Genomic DNA, 13,614 nt, shown 5'->3' with positions numbered 1-13,614 from the left:
CCCCCCCGCCCCCCTCCAGGCTGCACCAAGTCTCCTCCAGACTCCACCAACTGTACCTCATACTGGACACCTGCAAACACAGAGACACAGGGGGACTTAGAATCACATGGAAGCACAAACAGGCACAGGCACAGGTGTCAGCGCTCCCCAATCCTGACAATGACCTTGAAGAATGATCAGAAGGAAGACACAACTTGACACCAAGTCCATGGTGGAGCTGCTGGGGTCTTGTCTCAGGTGCTTGGGTTCTGGGTGTCTCCCCAACATGCCTGTCAAGGGCCCCCTTTTATGAGCAGGAGGAGAGCCCCATTTGCATGGAGTCTGCATATAAGATGAAGCTGTGACCTAAGCTACATGCCTGACTTTATCATCCTACGGACAACCCCAGATGTAAAGGACTCAAGGATGTTGGCCACAGGGGTCCCCTCCTGAACCTCTTCCCTGGGACCTGTCACCCTGACCCCATTCCCTTGAAGGCAGCTTCCAGGATTGAGAGTCCTCCTTCCTGGGGTTTTGATGAGGACCAAGGGTTGCTCCCCCAGAGGCCCGTGGAGGGGGCTTCCTCTTGCTCCCCTTCACCTGCCATGGGTCATGTTGCCTTTCTGGGGTTTGGGAATATGAATTTGCATTGAATGAAGCTTTTATTTTGAAGCTGAAAGGTTCCCCTTGTTAATTTCCTCACTCAGTTCCGCCACAAAACTCTAACATATGCATGTGAGGAGGCAGGAGAGGCTGGGCTGGATGCTGTGGCCACAGCCTGTGTCTCTAACTTGCTGCCACTCTCACAAGCACAAAGCTGCCTTCCAAAAGCACACATTTCCCTCAACTTCCATGCTGTGCGTGTGCAAAGCCATGTTTCCCAGCCTCTGGCAATGGAGAGTTCCCATCATTTACACATGGAGCCCTGATTGATGGTGGTGGCTGGTTGGTTGGCTGGGTCAATGGGGGACATATGGGATACTTTACACAATAAAATATTATCCCCATAATAAAAGCCCAGTGTAGTAACTTGCAAAGACATATCATGACCAAAGGCTGATGAACTGGAAGTCAGTCTTGGGTTGCCATGGCAAACTTCAGAGCTGCTGCCTCATGCTCTGGGCTGGACTGATTGGCTCCCTCTAGCCCATAGAGACTGGTGAGCTTCAGCTGGTGGAAAGCAGTGAGCCCATTCCCAGTGGCCCCGTGATCTTGGCGTAATCACGGGTCGAACAAGCCAGGATCAGCCACCTCTCATCCCCAGGTGTAGAAGCTGCTCAACTGACCAACCTGCACTGCACTAGGGAACTGTTTGGCATTTGGCTTGGATTCTGGAGCCTCTAGCCTGCAGCCACAGGAAGTCTCCCTCTCCCCAGAGTTAGGAGCACTAGCCCAGGTCTAACCAGGGGCCTGGTCCTCACTGGGGGGGGGGGGGGGGGGGCAAGATGAGTTCCTGCAGGCTGGGGTATGATCCCCAGGAAGAGACCAGTGCCTTTGTTATTGCTGTGTGTTAGGGTTTTAATTTGCCAAATGCCTGGCAAATCTTTTAGGAGGAGAATTCTGTCTGGGTTTCCTCAAATTCCCTCAGCGCCTAATAAACCCTCTGCAAAGGCCCAGAGCAAGTGAGGCCTTTAAATAAAAATCAGAGGTCTCCAGCAATGGTGGGCCTCTCTCATCACAGCTATTTGGACTGGATGGCATTGGAGTATTTATTTAGACACCAGGACAGAGAAACTCAAACTCAAGTAATGATCTCTGTCCTTAAAAATTCACAATCTTATTAGAGCGAGTGGATGATAAAAGCGCAATAATAACATCAGAATGTAAGGCAACAATACAGAGAGGAACAGAGGCATTTGCTAGGATAATTTTCCAACAATTAGTACAAAGAGTATGTGCTGTAAATTAAATCTGTATTTTAACAACTCCACCAGGTGATTCTCATCATGAAAGAAGTTTGGGAAACACTGATCTCGGCCATGGAACACTATCAGCCGTGAAAAAGAAAGAACTGTTAAGGTAAAAAAAACAATCAGACCTTTAAAGAACTTTGTGAGTTTATTTGAGTCAAAGTGTGGACATATATTGGTAAGCAGAACCTCAGTGAATTGAGATAACGCTCTGTAGAATGGTGGATTACATCTGTGTTTAAACATTGGAATGGAAGGAAAGGATGTAGAGGGGTTACATGAAATTCACTGGTGATAGATTAAGGAGGTGGAAAAAAGCAAAGCAGGGAGACCTCTGGTATAGGGTACAAAGTGCAATGATGGACAGGTGCATCTTTTACAGGATGGAAACAGGATAGTTAAAGATAATTAACAGCTGGCTATTAACTTGATAATAATTACAATGAGGGAATATCTGGGTGCCATTTGTTGTGCCCTGAGCTGTCTGGAGAAAAAAGTGGAAGTTACTAGTTACACAGTCTTTTTATCAATATATTTTCTTAGAGGCAAAAAGGCAAATGGTCTCAGAAAAGATCTAAGTTGATCTTTGTCAGGGAAAATACTGGCCTAGGACATGTCTATCCACCATAGCCTGTGTGTAGTTAAATGTTTAATTTTCAGACCATCTTTTGTGGCTATGTGAGGTCTCAGAGTTGGTACAAATGCCATGCAGGCCTCCCCTGAGCTTGTCAGGTTAGCATGTGGCCCCTTTGTCCTTAGAACAGAGCCCCCTTTTTTGTTCACAAACACAATCCCTAAAATTAGACCTAGGACAGGGCTTCCTGTGTGCTCCCTGGCTGGGCCTGTGGGCAAATCTATTTTAATACGGAGCAGGAAATGGTGTCATCCTCAACTTTCCACCTGCTCCTAATCTGGGCTCTGTGCGGGTCCTGAGCGCCTCCTACTGGTCATGGACAATTCCTGCAGCCCAGCCCAGCTTAGGGAGGTTTGTGTATGAGCTTACAATGACTTCCCCTCACTATGTGTCTTGCACAGTAATACATGGCTGTGTCCTCGGTGGTCATGGAGCTCAGCTGCAAGGAGAAGTGGTTCTTGGACGTGTCTTTGGAGATGGGGGTTTGGCTCTTGGGGGAGGGGCTGTAGTAAGTGTTCCCACTGCTATGTATGCTTGCCATCCACTCCAGCCCCTTCCCTGGGGGCTGGCAAATCCAGCCCCAGTAGTAACCACTGGTTGTGATGGAGAATCCAGAGACAGTACAGGTGAGGGAGAGGGCCTGCGAGGGCTTCACAAGTCCTGGGCCCTACTCCTGCAGCTGCACCTGGGACAGGACACCTGGGACAGAGAGAACACAGTGAGTCCTGGGCTCAGATGCAGGGTCCCCATCTCCACAGGACTAAGCCATGAGTCACTCACATCTGGGAGCTGACAGCAGGAAGAGGAAGAGCCACAGGGGAGTCATGTCTTGCAGGTCGGTCAGGTCCTCGTCCCCCAGAAAGCATTCTTGAGGGTGAGAAGGCCCAGCATTTAAGTGGACACCAACTGTGTGTGTGTCTGGTGGCCGTGTGGACATTTGCATAGGGGAGGTGTCTGCACATACAAAGGGAAGAGGTGAGGGAGGTCCTGGTCTCTGGGGCTTCTCCTGGAAGGAGGTGCTGACTGTGCCCTCAGAGAACCAGGCCCTCCTTGGGGTCCTGGTCACCATGCCCAGTGGCCTCTCCTTCCACAGCAGGGACTGTACTGCAGGAGGTGGTCAGTAAGTAGGATATGGGCATGTGACTTTTTAGGGATAATATTAATGTGACTCTGCTCCCATGGATATAGATAGATATCAATAAGATATAGATATTGATTTATATATGCATAGCTTAACTATAAATGTATTTGCAGATATAGATATAGTATAGATATAAAATTATTTTATTTATCCTTATTTGAGGACATTTTCATTGACTTTTATACAAATGAAAAAGAGAAAGAGATAACATTGAGATAGCAAGAGAGAGAGGGAGAGAGAGCGAGAGAGAGAGAGAGAGAAACCTTGATGTGAAATAGAAATATTGAGAAAGAAAGAAACGATAGTGGAGAGCATATTTATCATTTGCCTTCCATATTTGCCAAGCCTGGGAACCCATAACCGGTGCATATGTTTGTTTTAATATATGTATTTTATTGATTTCAGAGTGGAAGGGAGAGTTAAAGATGGGTAGAAACATCAATGATGAAAATAATCATTGATCATCTGCCTCCTGTATGGTCACTACTGGGAATCAAGCCCACAACTCAGGCAATTGCCTTGACCAGGAATGGAATCACAGGTTGAAGCTTAACCACTGTACAACACCAGCATGGCTTCATTCAGTTTTGAAATATATGTTCAGTTAGTTTAGAATTCAGCCTTGAATGCTACTCAATTGTCCTTCAGCACTTCACATCTCCATTTGTTGCAGGAGGTTCATGTTCAGGAGACCAGAAGTCCCATATGACGCTGTTTCTTTTACAAAGTCATCAGAGGACAAACTAAGACCAGTGTGTGAGCCTAGAGCCAGTGGACCATGTGTTGTGGAGAGATGAGCATCTGTTTGGTTCCCTGGGAACCAGAAGCATGAACTAGAGAGACACAGACAGAGCTCCTGGGTCTTAGTCCTTCAGGGCAGTTTGGTACTGGACGTATAGCAGCTGCATGGCCTCCTTTGTGGTGTTAATGCTCTACTCTATGTTGAAGACCCAGTTCCATGCATTGGGACATAGAAGAACCTCCGTCATGACCAGTTGAGTTGAGGGAAAGTTGTTGGAAATGGTTTATGAATAACTAAGTTTAGGTGATGAAAATCTTGTTATTGGAGAGCTCATGTCTGCATGAGACCCTTGTGATCACTGTCCCCACAGGATGGGGGTCCACTGGAACCCGCACCTGACCCAGTGCCACACTGGGGGAGAGCTCCCTGGGAACGTGAGGGGGGATTAACCAAGACTGCGGACACACACATCCCGGGTTCTTGTCTCATTAGGTTTTCTTGCCAGTTCACATTTTGTAGCCAGTTCACATTTCCTCCTCTCTTTCCTCTGAAACAGACACATGTTTCCTAGAGCCATGAAGACACTCTGTTGAGAGGGAGCAGGAGCACCAGCCATTTGTGTGTTGGTTTCCTATGTTACATCTTTCCTGGATTCTAGTTCTATGAGCTTCTCAAACATTTTTTACGGTTTTCTATGTACAACATCCTGTCATCTGCTTACAGATAAGGAGAAATATTTTAACTCATTTCTTTCTGATTTGGACATTTGAAATGTCATTTTCTTACCTAATTGTTCTAACAAGGACTTCTTGTTTTGAGGAATAGAAGTAGTCACAGGGGAGCCCTTCTCTTGGTCCTTCTGTAAGAAGAAAAGCTCTGACATTTTCTGTGTGGCGTGATGTCAGTTGGCTTTTCAAATGTGAACTTTAGTACATTGAGGTCCATCATTTCTTCACCTAGTCTGCTAAGGATTTTAATTCTGAAGCGATTCTCAATTTTTAAGGCCTTATTCTGCATCTATTTATATGAATGTATACATTATCCTTCATTCTGTGGATGAGATGTAGCACAGTTACTGGTTTACATACGTTGAACCATCCTTGCATGCTAAGTTAGTATCCCCACTTGATCATAGTAAGTGACCTTTTTATTGTGAGGCTAAGTTTCCTAGTATATTTCTGAGGGTTTTACATGTAATTTCATCAGGGATATTGACCTGTCATTTTTGTATGTTTTTACTTGAATTTGATATTAATATTATGGTCACCTCAATAAATCTGTTTGGAAGTGGTGTCTCTTTCCTTAATTTCTTGAAGAGTTGATATAATGCTATCAATTCTTATTTGAAATTCTGATAGAATTCACCCTTGAGTTTATTTGGTCCTTGGCTTTTATTTGGTGGAAGGATTTCACTATTATTTCAATTTTTAAATTTTGTTGCAATCTAGAAAAGTTTGGATTAAATTCCTACTTTGAGTTCTACTAGGTGGAAGGAGAAATAGAACTGTTGATCTTTACAAGTTGTGGTCAGTATTGAAATAATAGTTGCTTGCACAACACATTTATTTTATAAGTCATCCAATAGCATGAAATATAACTCTTCGTTACATAGAATTCCTAAAGTGTAATGACATGAGTGGTTTTCACCTCAGTGGTGAAAGGCTCTGTATTCAGCAGAATTGTGAATCAGGAGGGAAAATGGGGAGACACTGAGAGGTCTGGGGAGCAGTGCCTGACTTGGGGAAGCTTTGCAGACACAGTGGGGTCTCATGGCTCCTGGAGACCCACCAGAAGAGCAAGGAGGAACCTGTGGGAGGCCTCCTCTGTCCTGTAGACGTGAGTGAGGTGAAGGTGGGGACACTACAGCACCTATGACATGGAGACTCGAAAATGCTGAGATGAAACAACACCCCAACAAGCAACATGTACCTCGGTTATTACCCCTTCTGAGCCCTCAGGGGAGTGATCTACAGAGGACTCAACACCGTCATTATGAAATGTCAAGCTTTAGCCCATGGTTTTAAGTGAAAAGAATGGAAAACTGTAAAGCTGTCTCCTTCACCAAGAGATTTCCAAAGTCAGCTGCTTGTTAACATGAGATGATTTCCAATGACCCTTGTTAAACATTCTATTAAACCACACTACACGGGACATGCACACTGCTATCCTCTCACATCAGTGCTGCTGTAACACCTATAGGAAGAGAGCTGAGGTCATTTCTTGCTCCTGTGGGACCAGAAACAGCCAATCCTGGCACCTGTACAGGTGAGGTGACCAGGGAGCAGCCAATAGGAGCCCTTTGCACCATTCCGATGGGCTTTATCCAGCTTCCACTGTCCTCGGGACCAGCACATGTTTTATTTACTGTGCGCTTTTCAGTATGAAGGCCCCCATGGGGTAGATGGGCATCCGAGTTAGATACTGAGCTCAGCACACAGGGCCCTGAACTGAGGTTGGGTCTCTCTTGGTGGAAAAGTTTCTGACCACAGGCCAATGAGAGCACTGAGGATGGTCTCTGTTTTGAAGGAAAAGTAGGAAATACAGGAACATGGTGAGGAGAGTCCCCATCACTGTTCATATGTCATCTGCCAGCAGCTACCTGGTCCTCTGGGGTCTGCAGTGAGAAAGCAGGAAATGAGAACCTCAGAGAAAGAGCAAGAGCCTTCCCTGGAGGCATCTGAGAGGTTGAGAGGAAATCCCTGAGTCCAATAGGAAGGCCCTTCCCTCTCCACCTCCCTCTGCCCCTGCTCCTGGAGCAGTTCTCTGTGCTTTGGGCCCTGCGCGCCCCCTGGTGTCCAGGGCGCCCTCTGCAGCCCAGCCCTGCTGCCTCCTCAGGGAGGTTTTTGTCTGGGCTCACACTGACTTTCCTCACTGTGCCTCTTGCACAGTAATACACGGCCGTGTCCTCGGTGGTCACGGAGCTCAGCTGCAGAAAGAACTGGTTCCTGGACGTGTCAGCAGTGATGGACATGCGACGCATGAAGTCTGGTTTGTGCCTTATACCCCTGGTCCAGTCACCCATCCACTTCAACCCTTTCCCATGGGGCCGGTGGATCTAGCTCCAGTAGTAACTGCTGATGACTGAGTCCCCAGACACAGTGCAGGTGAGGGAGAGGGTCTGCGAGGGCTTCACCAGTCCTGGGCCCGACTCCTGCAGCTGCACCTGGGACAGGACACCTGGGGACCAGGAGCATCAGTCTTGTCAATCACCTGCAGTCACAGCCATCCCATGACCCATGACTCACCCCTGAGACCCTCACCCTGGGGGGCTGTCAGCAGGCCCAGGAGGAGACCCAGCAGTCTCATGTTCTTCTAGACCACAGCTCTGCCTTCCCAGAGATCTCAGTCCTGAGTGAGGAGAGAGCTGTGATCCTGCACAACCCAGGGGTACTTCATGTACCCTAGAAGTTGAACAAAAATTTGCATGTGGGACAGGCTTTCCTATAAGTGGAGGGACTGAGGTCGGGCTTCCCTGGTCATTCTGAAGCCTGTGTGTGGACCTCTGTAGCATTTGACCTCAGTCACCAGGTATTCAGGCTCAGGGAACCCCATGGGTCATGAGACTCATTGGATTCCTGTCAAATCTTAGCCTAGACTTCCTGAGCATGAGGAGAAATGGTAGATGAGCAGGTCACACTTTTCACTTCTCAGGCACCTTTCAAATAGATTTAATGAGATTAGCATTTGTTAGGAGAGTTTCTGAATCTTAACACCCTAGTGTATCCACATTTCCAAATTTGTTGTCTGTAATTATATATAAATTCTACCCTGTTCAAAATATCAAAATAAATGACAGCCACTCTCAGCATCTTACATGTTAGTTTATATTGTTCCTTTGATATGAGAAACTGCCTCCCTACCACAGCAAGGTTAGACATCTATGATTCTTAAAGCAGGAAATTTGGGGACTTTGTCTGCAGTTTCCTATTCACACTCTTCCCTTCTGCAAGTGCATGGCCTACTGCAGAGACACCAGATAGTTCCATCAGAAATAGCCATGGCTCTATAAGGAGAGAAGACATGAAATAAAATTATATGTATATGCACTACATAGAATCATTCATATTTGAAATGATGATTTAAAGAGATTGACTTGTTTTCTCTTTCCAGTGTCATCAGTGATGTTGAGATTCAGAGGGAGGTGAGTGAGGACAATTTCACCATAGAATTTCTCACAGGAAAGGAAACTTCAACCCTGAGAGATTCCCTCCCTCCCAGGCTCCCTCTGACCTTACCCTGGGAGGTCACTGTGGTCAGATGCTGGTGGGTCTCCCTCATAACATACAACATCCTTCATGTGTAATACACACATTCTCCCATCAGTCAGATGATTTCAATATATAATCTCATGCTAAGCTTGTCGTTGAATATCTGGATGAAATTTTTGGTGAGACAAATGTTTTACTTTTATTAAAGATCAATACACCAGTGTTTTCTTTATGGGCACCTGTTTTGGGTGACTTTACAAAGAACACCCCAGAAAATGCTGGGCCTCCACTGTCCATGTGGATTGGCTACAGCGGCCACAGGGACTAGAGCAGGTCCTGCTACCAGAGGGGAGCACTGCTGGGAAACTACCCATCAATGTGGATGTGACTGTGGGACTGGGGGAAGGGAGGAAGCTGGACTTGATTTGAGTCACATGACAGAAACGTGTCTGATGTTCATGCACAGAGAGTTACTGGTCATGTGGGTTTAAAACCTCCTCCAGTGAAGGCCCAGAAGTAAGTGCAGACACACTGTCATAGACACAGCTTGTATCATTCTAGGAAATACCCGAATAATGATAAGTAGGAGTTGATTGAAGTAGAAACATTAAAGGTCATGCAGGCAGGGACCAAGAGAAATGAGGAACCTTTCACTGCAAACTGGTGTGAATGGGGCTATTGCTGCCCAAATGTACATTCACACAGGGTGTCTTTTCTAGAAGGTGACCCCTTTGAGGTGCAAGGTGTTTCCACTTGGACATCTTTGGGTTGAGTAATCACATGGTCTCACCATGAATCACCCAAGTTGCATAATTCATTGGGGTCCCATTCATGAAATCTCTCCACACTCATTGGGAAGGGTGGACATTCCTCAATGGAGGAGCCAAGGTGACAGTGTGTCTGTATGAGGAGCCTTCATTCCATTAGTCCAGGGCTCCATGTCACCTGCAAACACAATGCCCTTCTTCACTGTTGTCTGCAGTGAGAACATGAGAAGGAAGAGCCCTCCATGGAGGAAGCTGAGAGCTTGACAGGAAATCCCTGAGCCCTTACAGGAAGGCCCTCCCTATGCCCTCTCTCTGCCCCTGCTCCCTGGGGCTGTTCTCTGTGCTGTGGGTCCCGAGCGCCCCCTGGTGTCCAGGGCTCTCCCTGCAGCCCAGCCCAGCTGCCTCCTCAGGGAGGTTTGTGTCTGGGCCCACATTGACTTCCCCTCACTGTGTCTCTTGCACAGTAATACAGGGCTGTGTCCTCAGCTTTCAGGCTGCTCATTTGCAGGTACAACGTGCTCTTGGCATCGTCTCTGGAGATGGTGAAGCGGCCCTTCACAGAGTCGGCGTAGTATGTGCTACCACCACCAGGATAAATGTATGCGACCCACTCAAGCCCCTTCCCTGGAGCCTGGCGGACCCAGCTCATGTAGGAGCCACTGAAGGTGAATCCAGAGGCTGCACAGGAGAGTCTCAGAGACCCCCCAGGCTGCACCAGGCCTCCCCCAGACTCCACCAGCTGCACCTCACACTGGACACCTGCAAACACAGAGACACAGGGGGACTTAGAATCTCATGGAAGCACAAACAGGCACAGGCACAGGGCTCAGCACTCCCCACAGCTGACAATGACCTTGGAAAATGATCAGGAGGAAAACGCAGCTTGGCACCAAGTCCATGGTGGAGCCCCTGGGGTCCTGTCTCAGGTGCTTGGGTTCTGGGTGTCTCCCCAACATGCCAGGCAAGGGCCCCTTTTATGAGCAGGAGGAGACCCCCATTTGCATGGAGTCTGCATATAAGGTGCAGCTGTGACCTGGGCTGCATGCCTGACCTTGTCATCCTATGGCGACCCCAGATGGGAAAGGACTCAAGGATGCTGGCAACAAGGGGTCACATCCTGACCCTCCCTCCCTCCCTCCTTTCCTGACCCCATTCCATTGGGGGCAGCTTCCATGATTGAGAGTCCTCCTTACTCACGGTTTTGATGAGGACCCAGGGGTGCTCCCCCAGAGCCGCATGGATGGCGCTTCCTCTTGCTCCCTTTCACCAGCCCTGGGCCATGTTGCCTTTCTGGGTTTTGGGAATAAAAATTTGCATTGAATGAAGGTTTTATTTTGAGACTGAAATATTCTCCTTGTTGTTTTCCACAATCAGATCCTCCACAAAAGTCTAACATATGCATGTGAGGAAGCAGGAGAGGCTGGGTTGGACACTGTGACCGCAGCCTGTGTGTCTAACCTGCTGCCACTCTCACAAACACACAACTGCCTCCCGGAAGCACACATGTCCCTCAACTTCCCTGCTGTTCCTGTGCAAAAGTCCTGTTTCCAGCCTCTCTCAGTGGAGATTTTTCCATCATTTATACACGGAGCCTGGCTGGTGGGCTCAGTGGTTGGAGGTCATCTCCACATCAAAGGATGCGAACTCTTTAGAGTCACCACCACCATCCTGTGGAGGCAGCAGGTTTTATAATTGTGTGCACCCCCCTCTCCACACGGGAAGAAATGTGTGTGAGCATGTGTGGTAAACATTGAAGAAAAGACAACACCTTGATGTAAGAAATGTCCAAATATGACGGGAATGTTTTATAAGATTTTGTTGAAGCCAAACTCTCAGCAAATGTCAGGGAGCAAGACCTCCAATGCTCCAGAGAATAACCTTTTTGCACCCGAGTTTGTGCATTTGAAGTTAAGGAGGGAAGGGAGTAGTGACATGTAGGTGGGACACAGCAAGGCGCTCTCTCTCTCTCTCTCTCTCTCTCTCTCTCTCTCTCTCTCTTCTCTCTCTCTCTCTCTCTCTCTCTCTCTCTCTCTCTCTCTCTCTCTCTCTCTCTTTTCCTCTCTCTCTCTCTCTCTCTCTCTCTCTGTCTCTCTCTCTCTCTTCTCTCTCTCTCTCTCTCTCTCTCTCTCTCTCTCTCTCTCTCTCTCCCTCTCTCTCTCTCTCTCTCCTCTCTCTTCTCTCTCTCTCTCTCCTCTCTCTCTTCTCTCTCTCTCTCTTCCTCTCTCTCTCTCTTTCTCTCTCTCTCTCTCTTCCTCTCTCCTCTCTCTCTTCTCTCTCTCTTCTTCTTCTTCTTCTTCTTCTTCTTCTTCTCTCTCTCTCTCTCTCTCTCTCTCTCTCCTCTCTCTCTCTCTTCTCTCTCTCTTTCTTCTTCTTCTTCTTCTTCTTCTTCTTCTTCTTCTTCTTCTTCTTCTTCTTCTCTCTCTCTCTCTCTCTCTCTCTCTCTCTCTCTCTCTCTCTCTCTCTCTCTCTCTCTCTCTCCTCTCTCTCTCTTCTCTCTCTCTCTCTTCTTCTTCTTCTTCTTCTTCTTCTTCTTCTTCTTCTTCTTCTTCTTCTTCTTCTTCTTCTCTCTCTCTCTCTCTCTCTCTCTCTCTCTCCCTCTCTCTCTCTCTTCTCTCTCTTCCTAATATTTATTATTGACATATAACATAGGTCCCCCTATACTGTCCATTATTCTCTCCCTGCTCACTCCTATTCCCTCCCCAGGCCCTCACCACCCCATTGTCTGTGTCCCGGGTGAGGCATATATGCAGACAAGTTCATTGGTTTATCTCTTCCCACCCACCCTCCCCTGCCTTCCCTCTGAGGTTCCGTAGTCTGTTCATGCTTCCATGTCTCTGGGTCTACTTTGTTCATCAGTTTAGCTAGCCAATTAGCAAGGCAGACTAGAGTAGCCATTATGGAAAACAGTATGGAGTTTCCTCAAAAATTTAAAATTGGAATTCCTATTTGACTCAGTGATCCTACTTCTAGGAACACATCCACAGAGACATTAAACACTCATTAGAAAGAATGCATACACCCTTATGTTCATAGCAGTGCAATTCACAATAGCTGAGCTTTGGATACAGCCTAAGTCCCCGTCAACAGATGATTGAATAATCGTGGTACCTCTACTCCATGGAACACTATGCAGTAATGAAAAAGAAAGAACTGTTAACTTAAAAAACAATCAGACCTGTAAAGTATTTTGTGAGTTTATTTGAGCCAAAGTGTGGACATATCGGGAAGCAGAATCTCAGCGAATTGAGATAACGCTCTGTAGAATGGCAGGTTACATCAGTGTTTATACATTGCAATAGAAGGAAGGGATGTAGAGGGGTTACATGAAATTCATTGGTGATAGATTAAGGAGGTGGGAGAAAGCAAAGCAGGGAGACCTCTGGGATAGGGTAAAAAGTAAAAAGATGGACAGGTGCATCTTTACAGGATGGATACAGGGGAGTTTAAGATAATTAACAGCTGACTATTAACTTGATAATAATTACATTGAGGGAATATCTGGGTGCCATTTGTTGTGCCCTGAGCGGTCTGGAGAAAAAAGTGGAAGTTACTAGTTACACAGTCTTTTTATCAATATGTTATCTTAGAGGCAAAAAGGCAAATGGGCTCAGAAAAGATCTAAGTTGATCTTTGTCAGGGAAAACACTGGCCTAGGACATGACTACCCACCATAGCCTGTGTGTAGTTAAATGTTTAATTTTCAGACCATCTTTTGTGGCTATGTGAGGTCTCAGAGTTGGTACAAATGCCATGCAGTCCTCCCCTGAGCTTGTCAGGTTAGCATGTGGCCCCTTTGTCCTTAGAAAAGAGGCCCCTTTTGTGTTCACAAACACAATCCCTAAAATTAGACCTAGGACAGGGCTTCCTGTGTGCTCCGTAGCTGGGTCTGTGGGCAAATCTATTTTAAAACGGAGCAGGAAATGGTGTCTTTCCTCAATTTACCACCTGCTCCTAATCTGGGCCCTGTGCTGGTCCTGAGGGCCTCCTGCTGGTCAGGGAGGCTCCCTGCAGCCTAAACCAGCCCAGCTGTCAACTTTAGGGAGGTTATTGTCTGGGCTCACACTGACTTCCCCACACTGTGTCTCTTGCACAGTAATACATGGCCGTGTCCTCGGTGGTCATGGAGCTCAGCTGCAGGGAGAACTGGTTCTTGGACATGTCTCTGGAGATGGAGGTTCAACTCTTGAGGGAGGGGCTGTAGTAAAGGTTTACATTATAATTTATGCAGCCCAT

General features: G+C 47.1%; 1 long non-coding RNA gene across 2 annotated transcripts; it reads left to right on the top strand.

Moving 5' to 3' along the window:
- The first annotated feature begins 222 nt into the window (after positions 1–222).
- On the top strand, positions 223–11,332 carry LOC311628643. Of its 2 annotated transcripts, none has more exons than XR_014796039.1 (4): positions 223–237; positions 1,914–1,998; positions 7,295–10,046; positions 10,756–11,332. It is a non-coding gene; the product is annotated as an uncharacterized lncRNA (long non-coding RNA). The 2 variants fall into 2 exon arrangements; XR_014796040.1 differs by having other exon boundaries at positions 4,338–10,046; positions 10,756–11,327.
- Positions 11,333–13,614: the final 2,282 nt, after the last annotated feature.

The sequence above is a fragment of the Pipistrellus hanaki genome (genome assembly GCF_964339955.1).
Source record: "Pipistrellus hanaki genome assembly, chromosome: 1".
NCBI lineage: Eukaryota > Metazoa > Chordata > Mammalia > Chiroptera > Vespertilionidae > Pipistrellus > Pipistrellus hanaki.
Note: the sequence above shows the minus strand (reverse complement) of the source record. Positions and strands in the feature narration are given on the sequence as shown.